The following is a 19,333-nucleotide window of genomic DNA, read 5'->3' on the forward strand; positions in this document are numbered from 1 at the left end:
AATCCGTGCTCCTTGCTGTGGGCGCCTCTCCACAGCCCTGACCCTGACGGCCAGCTGTAATCCTCAACGTGGCAGGAGCGGGTGCCGCTACCTGTCCTGCTGCTGCCAGACTCTGACATCGGGCCTTCTTGTGGCCCCTCTGATTACACTGGAATCAAATCAAATCTAAAACTGATGTGGTGGTGGTTTTAGTTGTACAGTCCCTACCCATATGACCAGTTTGACCACACTTGAAGCAGCCCGAACTCCCCGCCCTGCACGCCCCCTCGTGTATCTTGCTGCACATGCCACACCGGCTGCGGCCCTGCTGGCTCCTCGATCTGTGATTTGACACCTTGCGCTTCTTGCCCGTGCTCACTGTCTGCACTCCCTCGGGTTTCCTGTTCCTCTCCATCTCCAAGTCTAGCTCCCTTTCCTGAGCTCTCGCAATCATATCTTCCAGCGTCTTGCAGCTGGAACGGCTCACAAACTGTCGTATGTCGCTCTTCAACATCTCATGATATCGGGCCTTCTTCATCTCCTCGTCCACCACGTACTGCGGAACAAGAAGGGCCTTTTCCCTAAACTTGGCGGTGATCTCCGCCACAGTCTCAGTCGTCTGCTCCAGATCATGGAACTCCCTCGCTAGCTGTTGCACCTCAATCACAGGTGAAAACTCGGCCCTGAACCTGGCCGAGAAATCACTCCACGTCATAGCATCTAGAACTGTATCATCCCCAATGGCTCTCCCAACCTCCTCCCACCAGTCACGTGTCCTGTCCTTCAGAAGACATGACGCAAGTCTAACCTTGTCCCCCTCGGGACATCTTCTGGTGCGGAATGTATTAGCGACATCCGCCAACCATCTGGTGCTAGCAATGGGGTCCCGAGCCCCATGATATTCGGGAGCTCCACAAGCCCTGAACTCCCGGAAAGTTAGTGTACGCGACCCCATCATGGCCGCCACCTCCGTGCGGAAAGCGCTCAGCTTCTCATCCAGAAGCTCCAGAATACCCTCCTTGACCGAACCAAAGATCACAGGAGTCTACTCTAAAGTGTTGTGCGTGATCTTAGACGAAATAATCTCCCTCGTCTACTCATCCATCTGCTCAGTTCCAGAGCCCGAGCCTGATCCCTCACCAGTGCTTGAAGTGCCAATCGGCCTAGTGCGTAACGTCACCATACTGAAAATACACCATAACAAACATCAGTATACTCATCATATCTCGAGGGATCTAACATACTACAGTTTTCCTGGATTCATCTCAGCCTTCCTTGATTCGAGTACGGATCCTCTTCTTTCAGTAGTACGGGCCCATACTACTTTCCACATCTATCCGTACTTTCCTCGAGAACCGCCTCAACTCCACCAAGTCCCTTCTACTGCTACTGTTGATCTCATGCTAAACTCATCCTAGGATTGCCCTAGGGTAATCACCAACCCACTCTCCGCTATCAGATGCATAAGAAGTCCCTTCTACCTCCCCCTAACTAGCTCGTGAATACTATTACATATCACTAAGACTAGATAATTCTTCGAATGAGAGATCCTACCCTACAACGGTTGGACTCAAACAAGAGCTGCGCAATAGAGCTAAACCTAACCTTCTGAAATTATTTAATCCTCGCAATATGTAACTTAACATATTCATTTACTAGTTAATAAGAGATAACTAGAACTCCTAAAAGCACAAAGCAAGAAGCATTCGAGCATCGAGTACACATAATCAAGCATATCACATTCAAGCCATCACTAACTAATTTGTACTAGCATGCGGTTCATAAATCTGAGATACACATAACATGCACATAAGGCATCCTTCCTAGATCCTTAGCCCTAATCTAGCATGCAATTCTCATAAAGCTGCTACACATATAATACGCACATAAGGCATTCTTCCTAGATCCTTAGTCCTAATCTAGCATGCAATTCTCATAAACATATCATAACATAACTTGTATGGGTAATTTGGGAGTACTTACTTGAGCTCGGCTGATTGCATGCACCACACCCTTTTTCTCTTTTCAAAGTTCTTTTCTCTTTTAAATTTTTTTTTGTAAAAATGATTTTCTTTTGAAAATTTTCATACCATGTCCTTAGTTTGAGTTCAGACACACCCAAGAGTGTGCCCGAATCCCTCAAACTAAGGATCTGATAACAACTTGAAACATCCCAAAAACATAGACCAAAAATTTCTTTTAAAATCATTTATAAAAAACCATAATCCATCCATATCATAATAAAACCACAAGTCATGTATCTCAAAACATCATCAAATCTATCAATGTATCAAAATCATATATCATAAATCAAAGTGAATCCTCCCACGCTAAAAACAATGGTGTGTGACATGCGATAATCCCGAGCCCATCCCCTTGCTAGTGGAAGTACCTGAAACCAAAACTGAAAACTGTAAGCACGAAGCTTAGTGAGTCTCCCTAACTACCACATACCATACACATATCACATAACATATCTTGGGCCCCGCCCCTGCTACATCGACTCAAACTTGGCATCGGCTATCCTGGCATCGGGCCCCGCCCGGCATCGAGCTCCGCCCGGCATCGAGCAGATCTCGGCATACATATAAACATATCAGCCAACATATAACATAAGCACATAATACTAACATGTAAACATTCCTCGGGCCCCTCCGGAAACATACTAACATTCCTCAGGAACCGCCCCTGCATCGGACCGGAGTATGAAACATACTATCATAACATATTAACTAGACATTCCTCGGGCTTGCCCCGACATCGGTCTTAAGCCCGGAACACATAACACATAACAAACACATGCAAGAATCACAAAGACATCAAGCATACAAGCATTCTTCGGGACCGCCCCGACATCGGATCAGAATCCGGAAAACATATAAACCTACTTCAGGCCCCACCCGGCATCGGACCGTGGTCCGGAACTACTACTATCTAAACGGGCCGGCCTTGGTGCCATAGACCCGTTCCTACAGGAGAATACTCACCTCACAAAGCTGTCTGCAAAATCTCGCAGTGAGGAATATCTGATAGCTGCTCCAACGACTCCTCGGCTATCAATATCACAATAATACTTAGTCAAAATCTGATAATCCTTCTCAGGGTAAAATGACCATTTTACCCTTGGTCAAAGTCAACATCATGGTCAAATTCAAAGTCAAGGTCAAGTCCCAGTCAACCCCAACTCGTCGAGTTATCTCCTAACTCGGCGAGTTCATGTACTACTCAGACTCGTGGTCAACCGAGTCAACTTGTCGCGTCCCTTCCGAGACTCGTCGAGTTCTTCCTGTCATAACATCAGGACAAAACGTATTAACTCGTCGAGTCCTTCCTTGGACTCGTCGAGTTCTTCAGTTTTCGAGTCCTAATCTTGCCCAACTCACTGAGTCATCTCCTAGACTCAACGGTTTCGCTCAAACTAGAAAAGGGTTAGGGGTCCTGACCCGACTTGCCGAGTCACAAGAACAACTCGTCGAGTCCCTCATATGCCAAATCCATACAATCAATTCTAATCAGTTCCAATGCTTCCAACTCATAGATCTGGACTCCTTAGACTAGCATTACACGTAAAGTTGCTAAATTTACGTGCATGCATGGTGTTATGAAGCTAAAACACCCACTACAAGCTAAAATGGAGGTCTAAGTCATGGAATAGGGCCATGGTTGAATAAAGGTGGCAACTTTTAGTACCTAAAGCTCAAGAGTGCCCAGATCTGAAGTCCTTACATCCCCAAGAGTTCAAATCTCAGAATGACCTTGGAAATGGCCCAAAAGTGACAATATACAAGATCAAATGAAGATCTAAGTGAATAGAAGCCAATGTATAAGCTTTATACCTCTATCAAGACAGAATTGAGTCCCTAGCTCTGGATCTTCAGCCTTCCTTCTGCAACTCCAAGTCCTTGCTTCCTTCTTCTAGCTTTAAATCACAAAAATTGCAAGAAATAGCTCAAGATCACTCAAGGTTGATTAGGGTTTCGAGATTAGGGTTTGGAGGTGATGGAGGCTGGGGTGGATGCCATATATGATGCTTAAATAAGGTGCAAGCCCTAAAGATTAGGGTTTCATCCAGACTTTCCTACTCATCGAGTCAAGACTTCGACTCGTCGAGTAGCTCACTTAAAACCCGCGCATATTCTTCCTTCTACTCGACGAGTTAGGGCCTCCAACTCGTCGAGTAGCCCTTCAAAAATGAATAAATAAATAATTTAAATGCATACCAGGAAACAGGCGTTACACTTGTAGAAGGAAAAAGAGGAAATGAAGCCTCGTAAGAGATCACCCACTCCACCAAGGGGATGCTTGGGAAGACTCCCCTTGTTTAGTAATTGTAGACTTCATCATCTGGGAAGATGTGAGGAGTTTAGGTGTAACAACTGCGGAAGACCAGGCCACCTCACAAACATTTTCAAGAATCAACCAAGCCAGTGAAAGGAATACTGGATATTAGAATAAGAGATTTAGGGAAAAGTCCCATAGAAATAATCATGTAATGTTTAACAAGGGAATTGGAAACCCTTGAAATTGCATTCATCATTATTATATATAAAGATCTATTTTGAGTACAAGTAGTAATAGGCAAATAAACATAGAAATCCTTCCATAAATCCACACCAATAGAAAGATAAAAAGTTTAGGTTTCTTATTGGTGAAAAATAAGGATAAAATCAAATAGAATTTCAAAAGACAAATGTTAGATTCTAATTATAAAGTTGAAGAATTAGAAGTAGTATTTAAAAAGGAAATTTTGTTGTCCCAATAAAAAGGTAAATGGTCGATCCATGATTAAGAAACCGGCCTCCGCTAATAAGGTTACCCTATGGTCTGAATTTCGGGACGAAATTCTTAAAAAAGGATGAGAATGTGACAATTAGGAAATTCCCGTCATCGATCCTCATTAGATTTTAGCATCGACAAATGATTATAATAGAGTTTTTCATATTTCAGGAAAAATATGATAATAATGATAGGGTCAAAAGTGAGTGACCAAAAAGTTACACCACTTTTTATAATGATCAGTGTACTTGGAAAGTACACAACAAAGTGGTCCCAATTATATAAACGTTGTAAAAATCTGACTCCGATTGGAGGAGTTATGATTTTATAAAAAGCAAAAATCAACCGTGTTAATAATGTTATTAATGTCAAAATGATATAAAGAAATCAGTTGAGTTTTGGCTAACGTTACTAAAAGGAAAACCGTAGTACTTCGAGAGAAAAGAACTTTAAAAAGAAAAATGTCAAAAACGGAGTTCGTGTGATGAAGATACGATTTTTAGAAAAATATAAAATACGAGATAAAAATAAAAGTTAAAATTTGATAACACAACCTTAAGGAAAGTTGTAGAACTAGTAGAGAGGTACACAAATATATAAAGAGGGTAAGAAACAAAATTCATATAAGGAAGATATGATTTTTTATAAAAGATTTAGAGGTGCACGCCAAGTGCGCGCCATGCTCGATGCGCACGTCTGACACCCAGATTCGTCGAGATTAGAGAGACGTGGACCATCAGAAGTGTGACACGTGGAAAACTCTGGATGGAGCCACAAGTCGAGTGCATGTTGCGTGTGAAGTGTCGCATGCACAATCAATATAAATAGAGGTGCTCACCTTCTGATTAATTCACACCCAAAACTCTTTCTCTCTATCTCTCGAGCTATTTTGGAAGTCCTCCCAATGGCGCAAAGCTTCGGGTGCAGTAGCATGGATGCTTCAGATTACGCTACTAGAGTGAGTTCACAACCCTATTTTACTATTTTAAAAGTTTTTTTTTGGGGGGGGGGGGGGAGGGATACATGTTTATCAAAGTTCTATATTAAAATACATTTATATCTATAAATATCAATCGTTATATAAAGCATGAAACCTTAGGATAATGTAGCTATAGATACTATACCTAGTTATAAGCTATGATATTATACCTAAGAGTTATGATGTCTGATAATCTAGGAAGAGATATCACCTAGATATTATAATGGCCAATTTACTACGATAACAAAGTACCTAGAAGTAATGCTGGTCTAATATAAGGATATGCATTGTTCCTAATCGTTACTCTGTCCAAATATCCAGTTTTCAAATTAACCATAGTTAGGGTATATATATATATATATATATATATATATATATATATATATATATATATATATATATATATATATATATATACACTAGATAATTATGAGATCTAAAAGGTATAATTATCAAATATAAAAGTAAAAGGATTTATATTGTGATAGTTATAGGTAATCACTAATAAAGAAAGATAAAAGATAAAATGCCTAAGGTTAATGCGTTAGTGAGCTGTTATTATTCATCCTCAGCCTGATTAAAGTCGGCTACCTTGAACCTGTGTTTGTTCATCTTGCGAGAGCCATAAAGATATATATATATATATATATATATATATATATATATATATATATATATATATATATATATATATATATACACGGGGTTTGACACCCCCACCTGCGATTGCTAGATACAATCCTGCCATTTTAACTTTCTTATTACTTACTATTCGACGTCTGATGAAGCGTCGTGTGGAGAAATCACTAGTCAAACAATGTTGATTAAGGGGGCTCATTGTAATACATTACAACCACCTTGGAGATCCGACTACCAAGAGGGACGCCTTAGAGCGGTAGGTAAAATACGTTAGAATTAACAGAATATCCTAAAATATAAAGATAATAAGATAGGATCGATAAAAATCCTACAAAGATAGTAAATTAGGATTGATAAAGCATCCTATAAAGATAATAAGATAGGAATAATAGAATATCCTAAAATATAAAGATGATAAGATGGGATCGGTAAAAATCCTACAAAGATAGTAAGTTAGGATTGGTAAAGCATCCTCTTGAAAGATCTTGTATGCCCAATAGTCATTATAGAATGATATTGCTAATAATATATGATCATATACGGTCACACCATATAGCAAGTTACCGTCAATTGATTATTTATTAGTATAATTTGATTATTAATAAATATATCAACACTTGTCTTTAATTGGAAAATTATTATTTCATGGAAATAATATTTTACTAATTGGGAATTTATTATTTGTGGAAATAATATTTATTGGAGAAATAACAACTTATGAAATATATCATAAAGTATGATTATTTATAAGTTATATTTATATCTTAATAAACTAGTTCAATTTATATAAAATGTAGTTTTATATAAAACAAGATATTTATATATTCATTTCTTAATGAACTAGTTACAATTTATATAAAAGATAGTTTTATATAAAATAAAATATTTATATATGACTAGTTATATATATATATATATATATATATATATATATATATATATTGGGAATTCTTTATAAAAATGATTGATTTTTATAAAGATAACATGTATGTGTATATAACTAGCCATGAGACAACTTTTGTCTTATTTTGGACATGCTTTTCTCGAAATTAAGGGAGGAGACCAAACATGGTCTTATTTTGCCATGTTTGGGACAAAGTTGTCCCTCCTTTTACTTTATGGTCTCCTTTCACTTTTTTGGCCATTATATAAGAGAGAGCATGGAAGGGTTTTTGATACACTTCTTGCAAGCTTCTTATTCTTCTTGTTTGTAGTCCCAAAACCGTGAGCATGAGAGGCTCAAAGGGGCTGCCAATTTTCGAGTTTTGCAAGCCTCCCTTCTCCTCCATTCTCTTGCATTTTGATGTTTAAGAATGTCGCTTTGTTGTTTCACCTTTGAACATATATTTGGTATATATTTCAAAGGCTTCTGAACAACAAATTACAAGTGAATACTAGCATGTTTTGATGGTTCTACTCTTGCTTCGTGGATACTTGTAGGGAACTCTTGCTTTAGAGTTTCATGCCACACTTCATCAACTTCCAACCTCCCATGAGGATCAAAGTTTTCAAAGGTTGTTATGCTTTCCCTTCTATGGTTGTTTTAATCTTTCTAACTCTTGCAAAATGATCCTTGCTGGGTAAAATAGTTTTAGTTTTATTCAACATTTTTAAAGCTTCCGTTGTCAATTTAACCGGTTGTGAAACCGGATTTTTGAATAAAAACTCAACAATTGGTATCAGAGACATTGTTGCAAGCTTAGTTAGATTATTTGTTTAGTTGATGAAATCTTTGTTTTTGGAAAACATTGATGGTTTTCTCTTTGCAAGAAAAATCCATACATATTTTCTATGACAACTTTAAAATGTTTATAATTGTTATTTTTTGACCAAAAGTTTACATGCATCTTTATGGTCGTAAAAGTTGTCTTAGAAAAACAAATAGTTGTTTTATATATTTTTGAGTATATATATATATATATATATATATATATATATATATATATATATATATATATATATATATGTGTGTGTGTGTGTGTGTGTGTGTGTGTATGTATGATGTGCATAAACTTGTCATGAACCTTTGTGTTGTTGCATGTGTTGATTTATTTAAAATGGTTGTAACTATTTATTTATCCATATGGTATGTAATAATTAAATAGATAGTTTTATTTAGTTAATTTTTGTAATTAATAGATTAGTTTTAGAAATAGTTTATTTTTATAAAAATGTAACAAGAATGAAGATGGTGACCATTTTAAAGATCAAAAGTTTATAAACTTGATTTTATTATAGTTTCTCAAACTTCATAAAATTATTTTTATAAACTTGCTACAAGGTGTTGAAGCAAGTGGGAGCACATGAAGACTTTACAAGATAAAGATCCCTTATTTCCCTTTATAAATGGACTTGATAATTTTGTGATGGCTCACAAAATTATTACTAGTTAATGGTTTGGTTTATGCACATTTGTTATAATTGTTATGCATGCTTGTGTCGTTTTATATTTATGTTATTATTATGTTATGATTGATAAACTAGTTTTCAAATGATAAATAATATTTTGAACATACATAAACATCACAAGGAGTTTGGTTTAATGAAATTTACCTTTTAACATAAGATGCCAAAAAATAGTTTTAAAATAAAACAAGTTTTATCGTTAAAACTCGTAACCGGTAAAATTTTGGGATTAAAATTGTATAAGTTTAAAATAGAGATTTGTAAATTTATCAAACTCCAAACCTTATTTTATAAAAGGAAGTTTTATTAAAAGGTTTCCAAATGTTCTAAAGCGCTCAAACGATATAACTTAATACTAGTTATTAATTTAAAACTTTGATCGCGTCAATTATATAAAACCGGGTTTTATATATAGAACATTGTTACAAATGTGATTTTAAAATGAAATAAGTTTTTTTTAAAAAGTATACCATGGTTTATTGAATGCATGCAATAACCATGATATAACATGTTTTTAAACTAGAATTATAAAAACGTCAAAGACCCCTTACAAACCTCAAATTTATGTAATCCCTTTTAAAGAACACTCGAACGTCTCTTGTATGCACTATTGGGATAAATGATACCTAACTGCTTGGTGTTATCTTTTGACGGACGACGTGTTTTCACGATTTCTATAACCAAGTTATAGGCCGATTACACAAATTTTTCAAATTGGATGATTTGATCGGAAATCTCTTGTGATAAAGGACACCTAAGCAAGAGAGTTCTGATGCATGGATAGGATCAAACATGTCTAATTAAATTTGTTATTAGTGATCCCATAAATCTAGGAATTATATGGTAGGATACAATTGATAATCGATATCTACCGGGTTGAATTCGGATGAATGGGATAAAGGATACTTAACCATTTATTTGTTTGCAACTTGGATCCTAGACTTTGATAGTTAATGTTTTTGTAGATAGATAATCCACTCTCATAACCATGAAATATCATTTCTCTTTAAATGACTTAATGAAACAATAACATTCAATAGATACAAATTCAATGAATGCGTTCATGTATTAAGAGATAATCTCGTGAGAGATGTGAAAGTGTATACACTTAAAGGTCCTAATCCTAAACAAATTACTTTGAGTAATAAACCTAAATATGTTTGTAAGTCCCTAAAATTGCTTGATGTATCAATCCGATCCACTTGATGGTGCGGAATCCCAATCAAGTGGATGATGCAAGATAGAATGGAGAAGAAGAAGAAGAAGAAGAACTAGATGAATCTTCAATGTATTGATGATATGAATGATGATCCAACATAAGATTCACACACACACACACACTTCTTCTCTCTAACTTTCTCTCTCTAGAACATGATATGAATGAATGAATGATTGCTCCTCTAGTACGCCCCTCCCCTCCTAGACACCCACTAAACACTCCCCTAATCACTATTTATACAAATGGACCGAAAACCCAAGCCCACAACTCAAAGGCTAGACCGAAAACACATGAGTTTTCGGTCCAAGCTACAAATAAACCCAGGATAGATTTCGGTCCTAGACCAAAAACTACAAATGCTTAGAAAAGCAAAGTATAAACCAAATTTTAGACCCAACAATCTCCCTCGTTTGTAGCTTTCTTTTCATTTGACCTAACAAACTCCCCCTAGGTTTGTAGCTTGCTTTGCTTGACAGTCTTCACTTTGTGCTTGGCTTCAGCGTTAATCTTCGATTTCTTCACAACTTCCAAGATGAACATATGAATCTTCTGTGTGAATGAATTCATCATGAACACTTAAGCATTTCTTAAAAATTTGACTTTGAACGCACGTTTGGAGTGTGGAGGCTTCTTATAGAGATTCTTGAAAATCATCACTTTCAGCTTAAGAATCTTCAGAGAGAATAACGGAGAGAACGAATCTTCTGGATCACTTCAGCAGGTACATAGATAGCAGCAAATTGATTGAGGAGGCTTCAATGCAATCTGTCACATAATCTTCAAGTACAGCTTCACCTTGCTTCTGGGGTTGAAAGATTGAATGTTGAAAGAATAATCTTCATTTCTTGTTCCTTCGAATGAGAATTCTTCAATGAACATTGTTGAAGCTTTGGCTCAGAAAATCTCGATACAGTCTCCATGAGTCTCATCTACATTTGAATTCGCTTTTCAAGACAACGAAAATTTTGAGATAAAAACAAAACTAAATGAAAACTTAGAACACAATATTTTTGGATTTTACATATTTTCTGAAAAAACATAAACAAAAATATTTTTGGATTTTTGATTTTTCTGAAAAAAATAAAATAGAAATAACACTATTTTTTGATTTTTAATTTTTCTGATTTTTGTTTGATTTTAAAAATAAAACAGAAACAAAAATATTTTTGGATTTTTGATTTTTCTGAAAAAAAAAATAAAACAGAAATAACACTATTTTTGGATTTTTAATTTTTCTGTTTTTTGTTTGATTTTAAAAATTTTAATTCTCCCCCTAAATTTGTGCATAGAGGAAAACTATGAACAAATTTAACAAAAACAAAAATAATAGCTAAATTGAAGACTTTTGGGATCAAAGTTGTCAATCAATTCAATATCGTTTATCAGCACACGCCTGCATGTTTAGATCTGGTCAATCACTGGTATTGTGGTCCACTTAAACACAAAAGATATTTAACAAATTGGACAGATTATAAGTGACAAGACATTGTACCTATATTCCTAAATGGACCATTTAGCTGACGACGACCAAGAGTATTGTTGTCCACTTAAATTCAGTAGCAAGATCTACAAACAACATATTAAATGATTCAATTTTAGATGAAATAGAATGTGTTTCCCACTTCCTGATATACCCTAGCAATCAAGTGCATCCAAAGAATTCCTTACTTTAGATGAGTAGACAATTATTGGGAGAGAAGATAGATTTAGAAGTGCATATGTTGTGCTCCAGGTCGGATCTCTTCCAATCACGTAGAGGGGACAACATGTGACTAACACAGATAGATGGGTTGAGAGATAGAAGGATGCATATGCTGTGTTCCAGGTCGGATTGTTTCAATCACGCAAAGGAGACATCATATGACTAACGGACAGAAAGAAATGCATAGATAAGAAGGTGAATAGAAATAGAGTTGCATATGTTGCATTCCCGGTCGGATATGTTCCAATCACGCAAAGGAAGCAACATATGACTGACAGATAGAAAACAAGAAAACAATTTTCTACATACCTACTTTATCAGAACCCCCCAGTTACCCTATCAGTGCCAGAATTAAGGTCATGAGACCATACATCAAGGAAATGTTAAACCACAGCTCTAGATACATATGACTTTTAGTGTATCCTGCAGGTTCCCATGTTTATCTCACTGCTCAATCTACCTGGGCATCATATTGTCAGTCCAAATAGAACTATCTAAGTCCATACTGTCAACTCCTTTCATTGTCAGTCTATGTCTAGTCCTTTTGAATCCTTCGTGCCTACCAGTACATTGAACACAGAGTCTAAACAATTCAGATTCAGTACCTTACAATTGTTTAGACTGCCCTTTATCACTTAATCTTGATATCACTTCCCAAACAATACTTACAAACCAAAAACTATAAGAAAATAAAAGATTGTCAAACGAATCATTTTAAGAAAAACTCAGGAGGATCAAGAAGAAAACTCAAACCGTAAGTCACCAATTGAATTTGCATCCAGACGGTCTGAGAACAGCACGCATATTTCAATCTCAGAATAGATCTGAAAATTCTTCACATCGTTAAGCACAAACCCCATGTGTGATCCTCTTCTTTCTTCTTTTCCCGCAAAGGACACATACTCTCAAACAAAGTTTTGAATGTTGTACAGTTGAGAGATGTCCCCTATCATGTGCTTGGAACAGCCACTATCAACAAACCGAAGTCTGATGATATTGTTGGATAAGGTGTCTAAGTCCATAACTATTTCTGGTATGTACTTGACCCGACCCGGCATGGTCCATTTGGGTTGCATGGCACCATGCAATTGGATAAACTAAAATGAGAGAAATAACACTTATGGTTTATTAATATATTATAAGTTCTAATATATTAATAATATTATTTAATTAGTTTGATCAAGAATTAATTTAGAATTAATTAAGCGATCAAAAGATAACTAATTAAATATATGGGTAGGTTATGTAAATCTTCCATATCTTATATAGTGGGCTAAGAGGCTCCATGGATTATCAAGTTGGGTTCCACGCAAAGGATGCTCCATGGATGCTCCATGGGAGTTACAAACCCATGGGTCATGGAAATGAAGAGTCATGACACATTAGGGTTTACATGGTGTAACCCTAGATGTGTCAACACTATATAAGAAACCCATTATCCACCAAAATCGGCTACACATAAGAAACAAGAGGGCTAGGCCGCTTTTAGAAGTGTGTATTCTCTCTAAAGTCATTCCAAAAGCATTTGGTGTTGTGTGAAGCATTTGAGGCATCACACTTGGGGTGCTAGGCTCACAAGGTTTCAAGGATCATAAGCAACAACAAGGTAAGTTATTCTATCTTTCATGCAAGTTAAAATTTGTTCCCCATGTATGCTAGATAGGAATATAACCTTGGAATTCAACTTTGCATGATAATTAGACAAACATAGATCCAAGGTTATTAGGGTTGCATGTACACTTAGGAAGTGTTAGAATGCTCAAAACCCATCAGTGGTGTCAGAGCCAGGTTTGTTTGTTTTTTTTTTTTTTTTGTGTGCAAACAGCTTGAAAAAAAATTGTTTTTCTGTTTTCTGCTCGTATGAAAGTTTGCACATTTGTTGCTGGAAATGGACCAGAAACATTACCCTAAACTGTTTTGATGTTTTAAAGCTTGTTTTAGATGGTGTAATGTTTATGCTAATCCATTTACAATGGCAATTATTAAAATTACAAGTTTTTTTAAGTGTAATTTTTGATTCTTGAAAGTGTTCATATTCATGTTCTTGAACTTATGAAGATTAGATGATCATAGGAATTGTTTGTAACCTTCATGGTAGTTTAATTCATGATCATAATGTGTTTTAATGGAGTCCATAACTTGTCCTCAAGTTATGGAAAACCAAAAGTCTCACTTTTATTAAAGCCATTAAAAGAACACAAGAGTTATAAAAATGAAGAGTCTTCATTTTTATTACTCAATTAATTCATAAGTTATAAGAAATGAAAAGTTTTGGAAGTTTACAAAACTTTGCCTCAAGTTTTGGAACATGTAAACTCTTGATTAAAACTTTAGTTCCAACCCTTAGAATTTTAAAAGTTAAAATTCAACCCTTATACTTTATAATATTATAAGTTACTAATATATATATGTATAACGACAAGTCGTCTTACCGCTAGTACGCCTCATTCACGAAGCCGGTCTATAAGGGGGGTATAAGGTTGTTGCCTATAAAATGGCAACTTAATGGGTGTCCACTCTCACCCACCGCTTCCTTGATCGGTGGAGGGTCGTTAGCCGAACGGGTAAGACAAGGACTTATAAATTCTCATTAAAAGTATGATGAATATTATAAAGTAACTAAATGCTTTTATTAAATTCCCAATCTTAGTTACTTTAGGAAAATGTGAATAAGGTGCTAATCCATGAAATTACACTTTACACTTTGTTTAAGTCGTTGGTGGAGCGTGTGTGGTTAACCGGCACACTAACTTGGACTTAACAAGGTAGGTAAAGGGTGACTTAAGGTTTACCATAGCATCGGTGGAGCGTGTGTGGTTTACCGGCACATCGATTGAGTGATAAACCTTGAGGGTACCAAGTGATTTGCATGGTTACTTCACACCTCGTTTTGTGATCCTCGGTATCCCAGTCACAAAACTTGGAGGGCACACTTGAGATTGAAACATGCCTTTGAAAAGTTCATTGAATCTCAAAAGAATCTAGGAATTTCTAAGAACCAATTAAAAACCTAATATTTATATTTCGTTTTTCATGGTGGAAATTGGTGAATTGTCATTCACCTACCTTTCAAATATGTTATAGCTTGGATTACGGCATACCTCTTCTAAGTTATAATATATTGTGATTGGATCCTAGCCTTAATATTACATTTGGGTGTTTTATTAAGGACTCTCTTAATATCTAAACTAATCTTGTTCTCTTCTTTCAGATGTCTTCAAACAATGTTGCTTCTGGCTCTAATCCTAATGGCTCCTTTACCCTTATGAACTTGTGTGGGAAAGTCACTTTTGATGGATCCAACTTCAATGAATGGATCAGAAACATCAGGATGATTACCCACTACGAGGACAAAGAATATGTCCTTGACAAGGAGCTTAAGGAGATTGATGAGACCACTGCAACTCCCCAGGAGATTGCTGACTTCCGTGCACATGAAAGGGATGCTACAAAAGTGGCATGCATCATGTTGGCCACCATGACAGCGGAACTCTAAAAGTCCTATGAGGACTTCTACCCTTTTGAAATGCACCAAGATCTGATGGAAAGATACCATCAAAGTGCACGACAAGAGAGGTATGAAATCATATGCTCTATCATAACAACCATGATGAAGGACGGGGAATCCGTCACGAGCCACATGCAGAAAATGCAAAGGTATGTGGATCGGTTGCTGAAGCTTAATGTGAACTTCCCTGAGGAGCTTGCAATAGATATCATTTTGCACTCCTTACCATCGTGCTATGATCAATTCCGCATGACATATCATATGAATAAGGAAGAGGTCACACTCAGCAAACTTCAGGGACTCCTCAAGACCGCAGAAACAGGTCTTAAGGGTAAGTCGGTTGTTAACACTCCTACTCCAAACTCCGCCCCGGTTTTGGCAATCGGGAAAGGTAGAGGGAAGAAGAGGAAGAGCTCTTCGAAGGGTACCAAGGCTAGGACCCTTGATGGCTCTTCTTCAAGTGGAACCAAGAAAGGTTTTGTCACTCCTTCTTCTGACCCTAAAGAGGCTGAATGCTTCTATTGCCATGAAAAGTCACATTGGAAGCGGAACTGCCCAAAGTACCAGCAAGATGTGAAGGATGGGAAAGTTAAACCCAACCATGCAGGTATTTACACTATCTTATCTAATAACTCACCCCATTCTAACTCTTGGGTCCTTGATACCGGTTGTGGTATTCATATATGTTCTGATTTGCAGGGACTAAGAAGAAGTGAGAATGTGGAGCATGGAAGAATAAACTTAATCATGGGGAATAGGAAAGCTTTACCTGTCACCAAGATTGGAGTTTATACTTTATCGCTAAGTAGTGGGTTTAGTTTAGATTTGAATAAATGTTGTTATTCGCCAGAAATGGCAAGAAATATTATTTCCTTTCATGCATTGTATAAACAAGGTTTCACCTTTTCATTTGATAATGAAGTTGGTTCGATTAATGCTTTCTTTAATAATGTTCTTTATTTTAAAGCATTACCTTGTGATGGTGTGTATGAAACTGTATCTGTGGTTGATAACTTAGGAAATAATGTATTGTGTATTGATTCTGTTAATGATAATAACTTGGATAAAGCATCATTATGGCATTGTCGTCTTGGACATATAAGCAAGAAACGCATAGGCCAACTCCAAAAGGATGGAGTATTGGAGTCATTTGACCTAAAGTCAGATGATAGTTGCGAATCATGCTTACTTGGAAAAATGACAAAGTCACCCTTCACAGGTTCTTGTGAGAGGGGTGAAGGTTTGTTGGATCTTATACACACGGATGTGTGTGGGCCCTTCAAACATGCCACAAGGGATGCTAATCGTTATTATTTGACTTTTACTGATGATTACAGTAGATATGGATATGTCTACTTAATCAAGCATAAGTCAGAGACTTTTGAGAGGTTTAAAGAGTTTAAACAGGAAGTCGAGAATCAATTGGGCAGGAACATTAAGATGCTTCGATCCGATCGAGGTGGTGAGTATCTTAGTTCAGAGTTCCTCGACTATCTTAGGGAATGTGGGATTGTCTCACAATTGACACCTCCCAGGACACCGTAGTTGAATGGTGTAGCTGAGAGGCGTAATCGAACCTTGTTGGATATGGTTCGTTCCATGATGAGTCGAGCTTCGCTACCAATCTCATTTTGGGGGTATGCCTTAGAGACTGTCGCCCATATCCTTAATCTAATTCCCACAAAGAAAGTTGCCAAAACTCCTCATGAGATGTGGACTGGTAAAGTACCCAAACTATAACACATTAAGATTTGGGGTTGCGAGGCTTTCGTGAGATGCGAGACTCATGATAAGCTCGAACCTCGAAGTGAGAGGTGTATTTTCATCGGCTACCCACAGAAATCCTTTGGTTACCTCTTCTACAGACCTAGTGAGAATGTGGTCTTTGTAGCTAGGAGGGCTTTCTTTCGAGAGAGAGAGTTCATAAGCCAAGGAGACAGTGGGAGGCAAGTTGACCTTGAAGAAATTCAAGAGTCAAGTGGTGAAGGAACTTCAAACCCTAGCACTCAACTTGAGGAGGAAACTTCTGTTGAGCCAATTGACAAGTCTGTACCTCTGAGGCGTTCCATAAGGGTTAGGAATGCACCTGAGCATTACTATGGATTCCATATTACTGCGGAAGGTGATACACTTATCAGTGATGAGACACTGATAGGTCTAGATGAACCTAACAGTTACGCGGAAGCCATGGCAGGCTCTGAGTCAGCCAAGTGGAAAGAGGTAATGGACAGCGAGATACAGTCCATGTATGACAATCAAGTTTGGAACTTGGTTGAGAATGTATCAGGTCGTAAGACTGTAGGGTGTAAATGGATCTTCAAGAAGAAGACCGACATGGATGGTAATGTACACACTTATAAGCCACGACTGGTTGCAAAGGGTTTCTCACAAACTCCGGGAGTTGATTATGATGAGACCTTTTCTCCAGTGGCCAAGATTAAGTCTATTAGGGTTCTGTTAGCCATAGCCGCATTTCATGACTATGAAATATGGCAAATGGATGTCAAAACCGCTTTCCTTAATGGAAAGTTGGCTGAGGATGTTTACATGAGTCAGCCAGAGGGTTTTGTCAACACAGAGTACCCTAATAGAGTGTGTAAGCTTGAGAAATCCATTTATGGGTTAAAGCAAGCACCTCGCAGATGGAATCTTTGCTTTGATGAGAAAGTCAAGGAATTTGGCTTTTCTAGGAGTGAAGATGAATCTTGTGTATATGTCAAGGCTAGTGGGAGTATAGTTAGCTTTTTGGTATTGTATGTGGATGACATACTACTCATAGGAAATGACATCCCAACTCTGCAGGAAGTTAAGTCCTGGCTTGGGAAGTGTTTCTCTATGAAGGACCTAGGAGAAGCTGCCTATATTCTAGGGATAAGGATCTTGAGAGACCGGAGTAAAAGACTAATTGGACTTAGTCAGAGTACTTACTTGGATAAGGTGTTGAAGAGATTCGGCATGCAGGACTCCAAGAAAGGAGAGTTACCCATCCAGAGTAATGCCAGATTGAGTAAGACACAAAGCCCTAGTACTGAGGCTGAGATAGCAGAAATGAGTCGAATACCTTATGCTTCGGCTGTAGGATCGATCATGTATGTTGTGACGTGTACTCGACCTGATGTAGCCTTTGCTTTGAGCATGGTTAGCAGGTATCAAGGGAACCCTGGCAAGGCACACTGGACTGCGGTAAAGAATATCCTCAAGTACCTACGGAGGGCTAAGGACTGGGTCCTTACCCTCGGTGGGAGTGAAGACTTGAGAGTTGTAGGGTATAGTGATGCTAGCTTTCAGACTGATAGGGATAATTTCCGCTCTCAGTCAGGCTGGGTCTTTACCTTAAATGGAGGAGCAATTTCTTGGAAGAGTTCCAAGCAAGAGACAGTGGCTGATTCAACTTGCGAATCAGAGTATATAGCAGCTAGCGAGGCAGCAAAGGAGGCGATATGGCTGAAGAACTTCATTGGAGACCTTGGAGTTGTACCAGCTATTAAAGAGCCAATGGAAATTTTCTGTGATAGTGAAAGTGCAGTTGCCTTAGCCAAGGAACCAAGGGATCACGGGAGATCCAGACACATCGACGGAAAATACCATTTCATCAGACATCGAATAGAAGAAGGACTCCTCGTGGCAAAGAGGGTATCATCGGATGAGAATCCAGCAGATCCCCTCACGAAAGGACTGACTCGGGTTAAGCATCTCCAGCATGCTCGGAGCATAGGGCTGAAGGATGATATTAGATTTAGTAGTTAGATAACCTTGAAATTTGTAAAGTGTAATTGACATTAGATGATGAATAAAAGGTGTTTTATTTATGAGTAAAGTGTTGCTATCTCTTGTCGATCGTTTACTATATTTCTTTTGCATGTTTTGACTTCCAGAATAATTATGTTTGGTATATCATATTATTCGAACCTCCACAGTCGGTCATATGTCGGAAGTAGGTATGAATCAAGACTGTCATGATTGGTTGCAGAGGTCTAAGTTGTTGGACATTGCTACAACACTCATGAGTGCTCATAAGTTCTGAGCATTGGACTCAACCCACGCTCACTGGAATCACTTCATGGAATTTATCTCGAGTGATCGTGAGACGGTAATATCATATAATTCTTCAAACCTAGAGATATG

Source organism: Lactuca virosa, chromosome 5 (genome assembly GCF_052849685.1).
Source record: "Lactuca virosa cultivar CGN04683 chromosome 5, Lactuca_virosa_CGN04683_v6, whole genome shotgun sequence".
NCBI classification, from domain to species: Eukaryota; Viridiplantae; Streptophyta; class Magnoliopsida; order Asterales; family Asteraceae; genus Lactuca; species Lactuca virosa.